This window comes from Pan troglodytes, chromosome 17 (assembly GCF_028858775.2).
Source record: "Pan troglodytes isolate AG18354 chromosome 17, NHGRI_mPanTro3-v2.0_pri, whole genome shotgun sequence".
NCBI lineage: Eukaryota > Metazoa > Chordata > Mammalia > Primates > Hominidae > Pan > Pan troglodytes.
The window spans coordinates 28,844,038-28,853,685 of NC_072415.2; the positions used below are offsets into that span (position 1 = coordinate 28,844,038).

Genomic DNA, 9,648 nt, shown 5'->3' on the forward strand with positions numbered 1-9,648 from the left:
TTTCAATGCATTATCAAACCTTTTGTTTACTTATTTTTGCAGAGTATATGGGTTGTTTACCACTGGGCTCTTTTCTTCCGGAGCTCTTTGGGAGAGGCGTTCCTCTATGACCATTTGTCGTAGGTACCACTCCGATGTGCTATGAGATGATAGAGACAAAACAGTAACTTATTTACTGATATTCTTGAAAATAATTTGGTAGTGTTATAGATTTTTATGTAATTAGACAAAAGTACACTCAAAGAGGACATTATAAGATTGTAAGAGTGAGATGTAGACAGTAAAAATGAAATGACAGCCCCAGAACAAGTTGCTCAATCTAGTTTGTGGGATTGCACATTTGGCTGATTTAAGTTTTATTTTCATAAAAATTATGAGTTAAAATATTCTTTAAATGTACAGTTAATAGTGGCTTATTAGAACAAGATTTAATACATGGTTTTGAGCTGTGACTATGCTTATGTAATATTGACCATACAAAGTCCCTGGAAAAGTCTTTCCTTTTCATATTACACTACAGCCAAGAAAATTTGAGATTTCACCCTACACATTTCCAAACTCAAAGCTATCATGTGGTTATGATACTATGGTTGTTGCTGTGGAGATTTCTGGGTTGTTTACAAAACATAAAACAGAGAATATTGAATAGGGGAGGGAAGTAAGCAGCAAGTATTTATAAACTGCAAATATAAAAGATTTTCTTTCAATAGTTAAGCTGTCACTATTACTTTGTTACCATGGGTCAAATGTTAATGTTTGTATCTACCAAGAAAAATATCTCTTTTCCTTGTTTACTCTCCTGAGCTTAATTACTTTCAGACAAAGAATCTACAATAGATCTTCTCCAGCAGCTCTGGAGGTCAGACCCAGCTGTGGAGAGAATCATTCCTAGAAAACTGGAAGGCACGTTGGGAGGTATGCTAGCTTTTTCATAATATCAGAGCAATGATTAGGGCATTTTGTACACCAAAAACGTCGTTTTTTTTCTGTTGTCAAAGTCATAGAAATATTCATTAATATTCAATTTTACATGTGGCATTATTTGAGATTACCATATAGTCATCATTGTTATTGTATTATTAATATGTGTTGCCCTGAAAGTTGTTTTGAAAATGATAGGATAAAATCATAAGTAAATATGGATGATTACTGTGGAAATACCATTTTTATTTTATAATAATGTTAAATAATGAAATTTTTCCTCTAACTGGGAATATTAACTCCATTAATTCCATGGCACAACTTCAAGACTACTACTTTCTGTGGATGAATGGGAAATTCAAGACAGAAAATGGATGGGCGGTATGGAAATACCACTGGTAAGATGTGGAAAATCTGGGTTCTCTTTCTGGCTCTGCAGTATGTTAATGATGTGATCTTGAATAAATCACTTAATCCCTCCAGGTTTAGGTTTCTCATGCATAACAATGGGGACGATACTGGTCATGTGGTAACTAACAACATGAATTTGAGGAAGTTAGATATCAATTTGAGTACTAAATCTGCTGTCAATGAACTATGTAAATGTAAGCAAGTTTTTTAACCTTTTTAGGGCTCAGTGTTCTCACCTATAAAATGGAAATAGTAGAGTTTTCTGGATTATTATTTGAAATAATAAATTACTTGTTTCTTTTTTCTTGTGCAAATTCTTTTTTCACCTCATTATTCTTTCTGTTAGATATTAGGTTTCCAGTGTGTCAGAGTAGGATTGTTACAGCAAAAATGAAGAGACAAAATCGTCAATGAAGGCAGAGGTCCTTGAGTCAGAGGTGTTTGAACCAGGGCAACTCCATCTTGACTAGGGGCTGGGTAAAATGAGGCTGGGAATTGCTGGGCTGCATTTCCCAGAAGTTAGATATTCCTAACCTCTAGATATTTACAGTTAAGGGAACAGATTGATAACATTTACTAAACAGACCCAGACTCAGGAATATCCTGATATCCCAATATCTTGAGGACAAAAGCATTCCTAATTTTGCTTTAAAGATAAAAATATAGCCAGGCATGGTGGCTCATGCCTGTAATCCCAGCACTTTGGGAGGCAGAGGCGGGAGGATCACAAGGTCAAGAGATGGAGACCATCCTGGCCAACATGGTGACACCCCATCTCTACTGAAAATACAAAAATTAGATGGGCATGGTGGTGCACACCTGTAGTCTCAGCTACTCAGGAGGCTGAGGCAGGAGAATTGCTTGAACCTGGGAGGCAGAGGTTGCAGTGAGCTGAGATTGTGCCACTGCACTCCAGCCTGGTGACAGAGTGATGCTCCATCTAAAAAAAAAAAAAAAAAAAAAAAAAAAACTTGCAAAATATAGTAATTAGAAAAATTAATCTGTTATCACAAACCCTTGTAATAGAATACATCTCCCCATGATATAAACAAGCATTGTACCTAAGGTGGGCATGTCCCTCCCCTTTTGGGAACTGCCTGCTCTGTCTATGGAGTAGCCATTCTTTATTCCTTCACTTTCTTAATAAACTTGCTTTCACTTTGCTGTATGGACTTGTTACAGGTAGTCATGTGCAGGGCAGAAGAGGGCTCTCCCCACCACCCATTAGAAATGTCAGGTGACGGTTTGGCAATTATCGCTTTGCCTCTCTAAAAATGATAATTTGGCAGTGCCAGGGAGAGTTCATTTCCAGATGGCCCACACCTGTTAACATCACAATATTAATTGAATGGAGGCCCCAGGGAGAAGCAACTTCCTGGGAATGTGTGTAAAGAGATAAAAACGGAGAAGAATGATCTTCCAGAGGCACACTCCACTGGAAAAGGGAAGAAAGCCTCAGATGGGCATGCCTATAACTCCCTAAATACACTGCATGTGCTCAGTTCCCAAGGGTAAGGAGGGCACCGCGCATACAGAAAGCCCACCTGAAAAGAAGAATCACAGGAAAGGGGCAAGCCTATAATGTCCCAGGGTCAAGGTTAAAGGATCTTCTTTTCTCTTTTTGACCTTCAGGCGCCCAGTTGGATCTCTTCCAGGAGTTCTTTACTTTCTTTCCTGTTCTAAAGACTTTTTAATAAACTTCCATTCCTGCTCTGGAGCTTGCCTCAGTCTCTTTCTCTGCTTTATGCCCCTCAGTTGAATTCTTTCTTCTGAGGATGTAACGGCTGAAGTTGCTGTGGAAGAAAATTTTCTAAGCCAATATTCTCGACTCTTGTCCCATAATAGTTACCCATTTATTGGCCAGAGGAAAGCAGAGGCAAGCAGAGAGATGGACACTTAAGCAATATACTAGTCAGTGTCCTGAAGAGGAGACTCTGGCTCGCACCTTGAGAAGAGGTGGAAAGAATGAGAGAACTGGAAGATAAGTTTATTAAGCAACAAATACACTGGAGTCTTATGTCACTTTCTGAGTGACGACTTGCAAAAGAAAGTTCCTTTGCTCATTGAAACAACTCAGTAAGTGATAAAATATTATGTACACATATTATACTTGGGGTTTTAACCAAGAGGAAAGCCATAAGTTTTACTCACATTTTGTCTTTATTCCTTGAGTTTTCCTCAGATTCATCTGACAAGCTGATACCTGAAGTTATTCCACTGTAAAGGAAAATCTAAAAATTTCAGGACCCGCAGACTCTTTATGCAAAAAGGAAGCTGGGAGGCTGAGTCAGACAACACCTTCTTCCAAGTGAATAGCTGTTGCTGGCATTATGTATTAGCGGGATCCCCACGGAAAGGTAAAAGGCCTCCGGCATCTATGAATGATTGCCTCCACAGCTCATTCATAAGTAAATTATTTGTTGACCTCCCATAAACACGGACATGCCACTTTTAGCTTTAGGTCTACAAATCCAAGTCTAGCCCCTAAAACGAAAGTCTAAAACTAAAGTTCATCCCACACTGATAATGTCAATTGTAAGCTTATCTTCCCAGCTGTAAAACAAAAATGAGAGGAGATCGGTTCCTCCACCTACCCAAAGATGTCTTTGTAAGTGACTCTTCCTCTGCTCCCCTTTTCTCATCAAACATTCACCTCATCTTATGTAAAATGTAGATTTCCTGGGCAGGAAGTTAAAGTCTTACAAGCATGAAACCTTTCGCCTGACTGCCTACCTGCCCCTCTTCTTACGTGCCTTTCCCACCTTTAAGGAATGTAGAAATAGTAAACCTCCTAAAAACCTCCTTGAGAAAAAGCCCCAGGCTCTTCTGTGGTTCACGTTTTTTTTTGTTTTTCTGGGACATGCCCTAAATCTGGCTAAATAAACCTTGATTGACTGAGACTTTTGCCTCAGTCAGTCATTTTGATTTTTCACAGTGAAAGGAAAATATCTTGGGTCCCCAAAATCACTAAGGAAAACTCAAGCTGGAAACTGCTCAGGGCAAATCTGCCTCCCATTCTATTCAGTCACTTCTCTGCTCATTGAGATAGATACATATCTGATTTGCCTCCTTCGGAGAGGCTGATCAGAAACTCAGAAGAATGTAACCCTTTGTGTCTCACCTATCTGTGACCTGGAAGCTTCCTCCCCGCCTTGAGTCTTCTTGCCTTTGCTTCAAGTTGTCCTGCCTTTCCAGACCGAACCAATGTACTTCTTACATATATTGATTGATGTCTCAGATCTCCCTAAATGTATAAAACCAAGCTGTGCCCTGACCACCTTGGGCACATGTTGTCAGGACTTCCTGAGGCTGTGTCACGGGTGCATCCTCAACCTTGGCAAAATAAACTTTCTAAATTAACTGAGACCTGTCTCTGATTTTTCTGGGTTTACATCACCATAGGATGGAATTGTCTGATACAAGTCCCTTTATATCTTCAATGTTGAGAATTCAGTCTCTGAAAAGAATCTGCGCAGGGTCAAGCAAAACAAAGATCAGGACCTGGCCATGGTTGGGGCAGTGAGAGGGAAACAACTGGTAGCATTTTCCATGGCAGAGCAGCCAATATGCGGAAGCAAAACTAGCCAAACACTGGGGCCAAACACTGAGCTCCATCCAAACATCATTTGTTTGGCTTTATGCCAGCTTCCTAAAAATTTTTGATTTAAATACTACCAATAAGCTGTTGATGAAGGGCATTAACATCAACAATGTTTTCTTCCTTCTATCCTGGCCTCCCTAAAGGGTTGACTTCACAAGGCAGCCAGGGATTCTTTTAAAAAACATAAAACATCATGTCCTTGCTTTTATCACATCCCTCCAATGGCTTCCCATCTTTTAGAGTAAAAACCGAAGGCCTTGGATCACCTGCAAGCTCTCTGTGGTTTGGAGCCTGCTCTCTGATCTCATTTCCTACCCTCTTGTTCTGTCTCACTCTAGCTCACCAGTTATTATGTTCCTGGCATGTTCCTGCCTCAGAGCCTTTGCACTTTTCCTCCCATTAATGGAATGGGCTTTCTCTATGTGGCCATATAACTCTCTATCATTTTATCCAGGTCTCTGCTCAAATGTCACCATTTTGGAGAGGCCCCTCCAACCATCTTCTCTGAACAACACTCCTCCCCTACTCTAATGCTTTCTTCAAAACATATTTAACTAACATACTGTTGCCCAGTGTAAAGCTTGTGTGACCTAGCTGAATTTCTACCTTGTTCTCATGCTGCTTATCTTTAAAATACAGGATGCCTTCGGTAAGAAGTTCCCCTTGTAACCAGACAAGCTGAGAATGGTTAGAAGTGAGACGGCTGACTGAAGGACCCCCCAAATACCTGATGCTTTATTTTAATTTCATTTCCATGCTAAATGACACTCCTACCAGCATCATGACAGTTGACAATCACCATGACAATAACCAGAAGAAGCTGTAAAAGGACAAAAAGGAAGGTGGCATGCTGGTTCTGAGAGGTCCACCAGCCATTTCCAGAAAAGACATAGGTATTCCTCCCCTCATTTTTACTGTCCGCCCTCTTCATTAGAGAAATTCTATATTTTAACCCCCTTACCCCTTGCTAGTTGAGAAGTTGATTTGCGAGCCATGCTCTTGCTTCTCCGTTCCTTGGCCTTTTGGTTTTGTGTGTTGGCTCTGTGACACCGAAGAGAGAAAGATCCCATCTTTTGGGGCTACTGAGTTTATCAGAAACTGTACCACAATGTAGATTCCATTCCGGAGGAGAGTCTGTTTTTTTCTCTGCATCTCCAGTTCCTGACTTACAGAAGGGACTCAACATAAATATCAGTTGAATGAATGAATGAATGAATGAATGAATGGAATGTCTATTATGTAACAACAAATTTTCTATACATCATATATATTTATATATATGGACATTTTATACATATATATAAAATGTCTAATCTTTACAACTACTCAGAAAAATGTGATTATTCTAATTTTAAAGCTAATGAAACCGAGGTTTAGATACCAAACACCTGCCCAGGTATGACAGCTACTAAGTGGTAGCACCAAAATTCACATTCATATTTATCTGATCCGAAATCTATAACTGCTATGCTTTACTATTAAAAAAAGCCACTCCTGTTTTTAATTATCTTAAATTCTTTGAAAATATATGAATTTTTTTGGTGATAACTTTTCTATTAGGTCATAAATTGTTGAAGTTAGAGACTATGTCTTTCTTATTCACTCTGTAAATAATTGTGGAGTCCCCATTTTTTTATCATTGATATAGAGCAATGAAGAAATCAGTCATGGTTTCTGCTTAAATGGAATCTATACCCAAGGATTCTTTAAATTTACATCCTATTTCCAGCAGCTTCCATATTGCTGGCTCATAGAACATACATAAAAGATGTATGCAGAATGAACGGTAAAAAAATGCATGAGCTTTTCCTATACCCAGATAGGGTTCTGTTCTTCTATGCCAGTCAGGAGATCTGCTCTTCTATTCTAATAAAAAGATAAATGAACTTTGTTTGTAGGAAGGTTAATCTAGAAAACTGCATGAAAAGTTTGAGAAGAAGTTAACAAGTTCTATTTTCTATTCCACTTCTTCCTTCTAAATTGAGCATCTACTCCTCGTTGGCATAGTCCATGAATAGATATTCTATTTGGCTTGTTATGAATGACCAATCCTTACACCACAGGAGACTTATGACTATAAATAAAGATTAACTTCAAAATTACATCAGCAATTCAAGTGTCTTATAGTGTGCTAAAAATTAGATTAAAGTAATTATCATCAATGTGCCATTTTAAGCTGTAAGAAAAATGGTCACACTGTCATTTTGATAAATAATGCTGGTATGAGAGAATGTACATGTTTTAATTTTATCCTTAGGAGTTGCAAACCCACATCCATTTAAAAGCAGTCTGGGGTGATACAGTAGGCTTGTTGTTTGCCAGGGGAAAAAATCATTATCATCTCTTTGAATAAATGTGCTGATGGCCACTGCTCAGTAATCCTTCTTCTTAAGTAGTAGATCCGTGGCTTCAATGCAGGGTTATAATTGATTATCAGCATTTAACAGTCTTATTAGTTAGAAAGCTGTATATAAAATAGATTCAATATATAGGTTTAATATAAATGGGACACAATGCCAATCTACAATAAATAGTTCTCATACCATGAAATGACCCAAGCAAATTTCCTAAAATCCCTAATGCATCCTGGATCAAGACTAAAATAGGTTCTATTTCAAATTGTGCATCACTTTTAATATTGCGTCTTTGCCTGAAAATAACTTTGAGGCATTATTTAGCCTTCTCTTTCACTTCTTTTTTTTTTTTTCTTTTTTTTGAGACTGAGTTTCCCTCTTGCTGCCCAGGCTGGAGTGCAATAGTGTGATCTTGGCTCACCACAACCTGCAGCTCCTGGGTTCAAGTGATTCTCCTGCCTTAGCCTCCCAAGTAGCTGGGATTACAGGCACGCGCTACCTGGCTAATTTTGTATTTTTGGTAGAGATGGGGTTTCTTCATGTTGGTCAGGCTGGTCTCATACTCCCGACCTCAGGTGATCTGCCCGCCTCCTCCCAAAGTGCTGGCAAGCATGAGCCACTGCACCTGGCTGCCTTCTCTCTTATTTCTAAAGAGGACTATGTTCACCACTTTGGTACTGGGAAATTAATTTTGTTTTAAAGCCATCAAGAAAAAGAGATATCAGATTTAACCTTCTGGACCTATGAATTACTGGACTGGGTAAAGCAAGGCAATCTAATCTTGTATTTAGTCCTAGAGAGTTTGGCAGGATGGGGATCTAGCCGGCCTTTCCCCTTGGCAGGCTCTCCTGCCTCCAGAACTGGGAGATGGCACTGCCACCACCCAGGCCATTTCCTGTTCTTTGCATCTTCTCCAGGTGTAACGCTGCTCCTGGCATATGGAATGTGCTTAATAGTTCTTAAAAAAATAAAATTCACTTCATAGTTTTTCTTCTTGGAACCATGGTTTTCATTAAATAATGTTATAGTTTACACTCCCTGAGAAATAGTCTCTGAGGCTGTGGAACTGGCATGCAGAAAGTTTAGTGGTAAGTTTGTTAATTGGGGTTAATCCCTATGAGGGATTAGGAAAGCCTGATTGGGGAGAAGGAGAAAGTAACTGCGATGCAGTTGCAGAAGATATCTTAACTGACTCTGTAGACTGCTTTGGAGCTGAGATGGAACTGCTAGGCTATCTTCACTGAAGAAAAGGGGGATCAGCCTTTCTACCTATTCAGGTATCAATTATTAGATGCTAACTGGTCCTGGGAAGGGAGCAAACATTGAGAAAGGAAGCTTCCTTCAATTTTTGAATTTTCAGTTCAATTTCTGGACAGGTCACAACTCTGAGTCATCAGCTGCCAACATTTGTGGAAGCTATGGGAACACATGTGTAGGTCCTAAAGGGAGGTGAGGTGGCGCACTACTGCATCCACTGCAAATAAACACTTTAAGCATAGCATCCCCTGTAAATAAATATTTGTTGAATGAATTTATTGTTGCAACTTTTAAAGGTAGGTGCCTCCAACATGATGAAGTGGGAGAAGAAATAGTTATATGCTAAAAAACATTGTGGCTGGAAAGGTGGGATGAGATCAAGAAGCAGCTTATGTGATACAGAGGGGAGGTTTCAATTTTGTGATATCTATACAATCAAAGCAGAGGAAGAAGCAAGAATTGTAGCGACAAGGGGGAGATAGAAGAGAGTTGGGAAGTCTTCCTAATTCTCCAGACTGACCATGCCTTGTGTATTTATGAGAGGCAATGATCTGTGTTTGTCTTTACATCCCCACTTTGCACCATCACCCACTCTCTGCATACATGGAAGACACATCTTAGCATCTGCACTGTTGCTCCTTTAACTTTTTTGCCTACAATGTCCCCATCTCTACAACCTTTCAAACATTTATTTACCATTAAATAAAGATTTAGATCAAGGATCTGCCCATCCTTAAGCTTTCTCTGATTACGCTTCTCCTGGTGCTTGAGAATCTACAGCTTCCTCCTTTTTGTGGTCTCCCTAATGCATATTCTCCAACCGTTTCTTAGCTTAACATCCAGCTCTCTTGCTTAGGCTAAAAACACTTTGAGAGAAAGATATCCTATATCTTGTTGGATAACTATAAACTGATATTGTGACTGGCAAGTGGTAGTCACCGTCTTTTGGCTGAGTTAATGAATTACACAGGACTTGAGTGGGATTCCAGTGGTTAAAGAGGACTCAGTGGACACTGTAATTTAGCAGGACATAATACTCAAGGGCAAGAAAAAAGAATATGTCAGGTAATTTTAGAAAGTTGTTAGCAAGACTTTTCTAGCTGG

At 39.3% G+C, this 9,648-nt stretch overlaps 1 long non-coding RNA gene across 1 annotated transcript; it reads left to right on the forward strand.

Moving 5' to 3' along the window:
* Nucleotides 1-827: 827 nt before the first annotated feature.
* LOC104003094 (uncharacterized) lies at nt 828-3,263 on the forward strand. The gene is made up of 3 exons (XR_675621.5): nt 828-915; nt 1,250-1,319; nt 3,178-3,263. It is a non-coding gene; the product is annotated as an uncharacterized LOC104003094 (long non-coding RNA).
* Nucleotides 3,264-9,648: the final 6,385 nt, after the last annotated feature.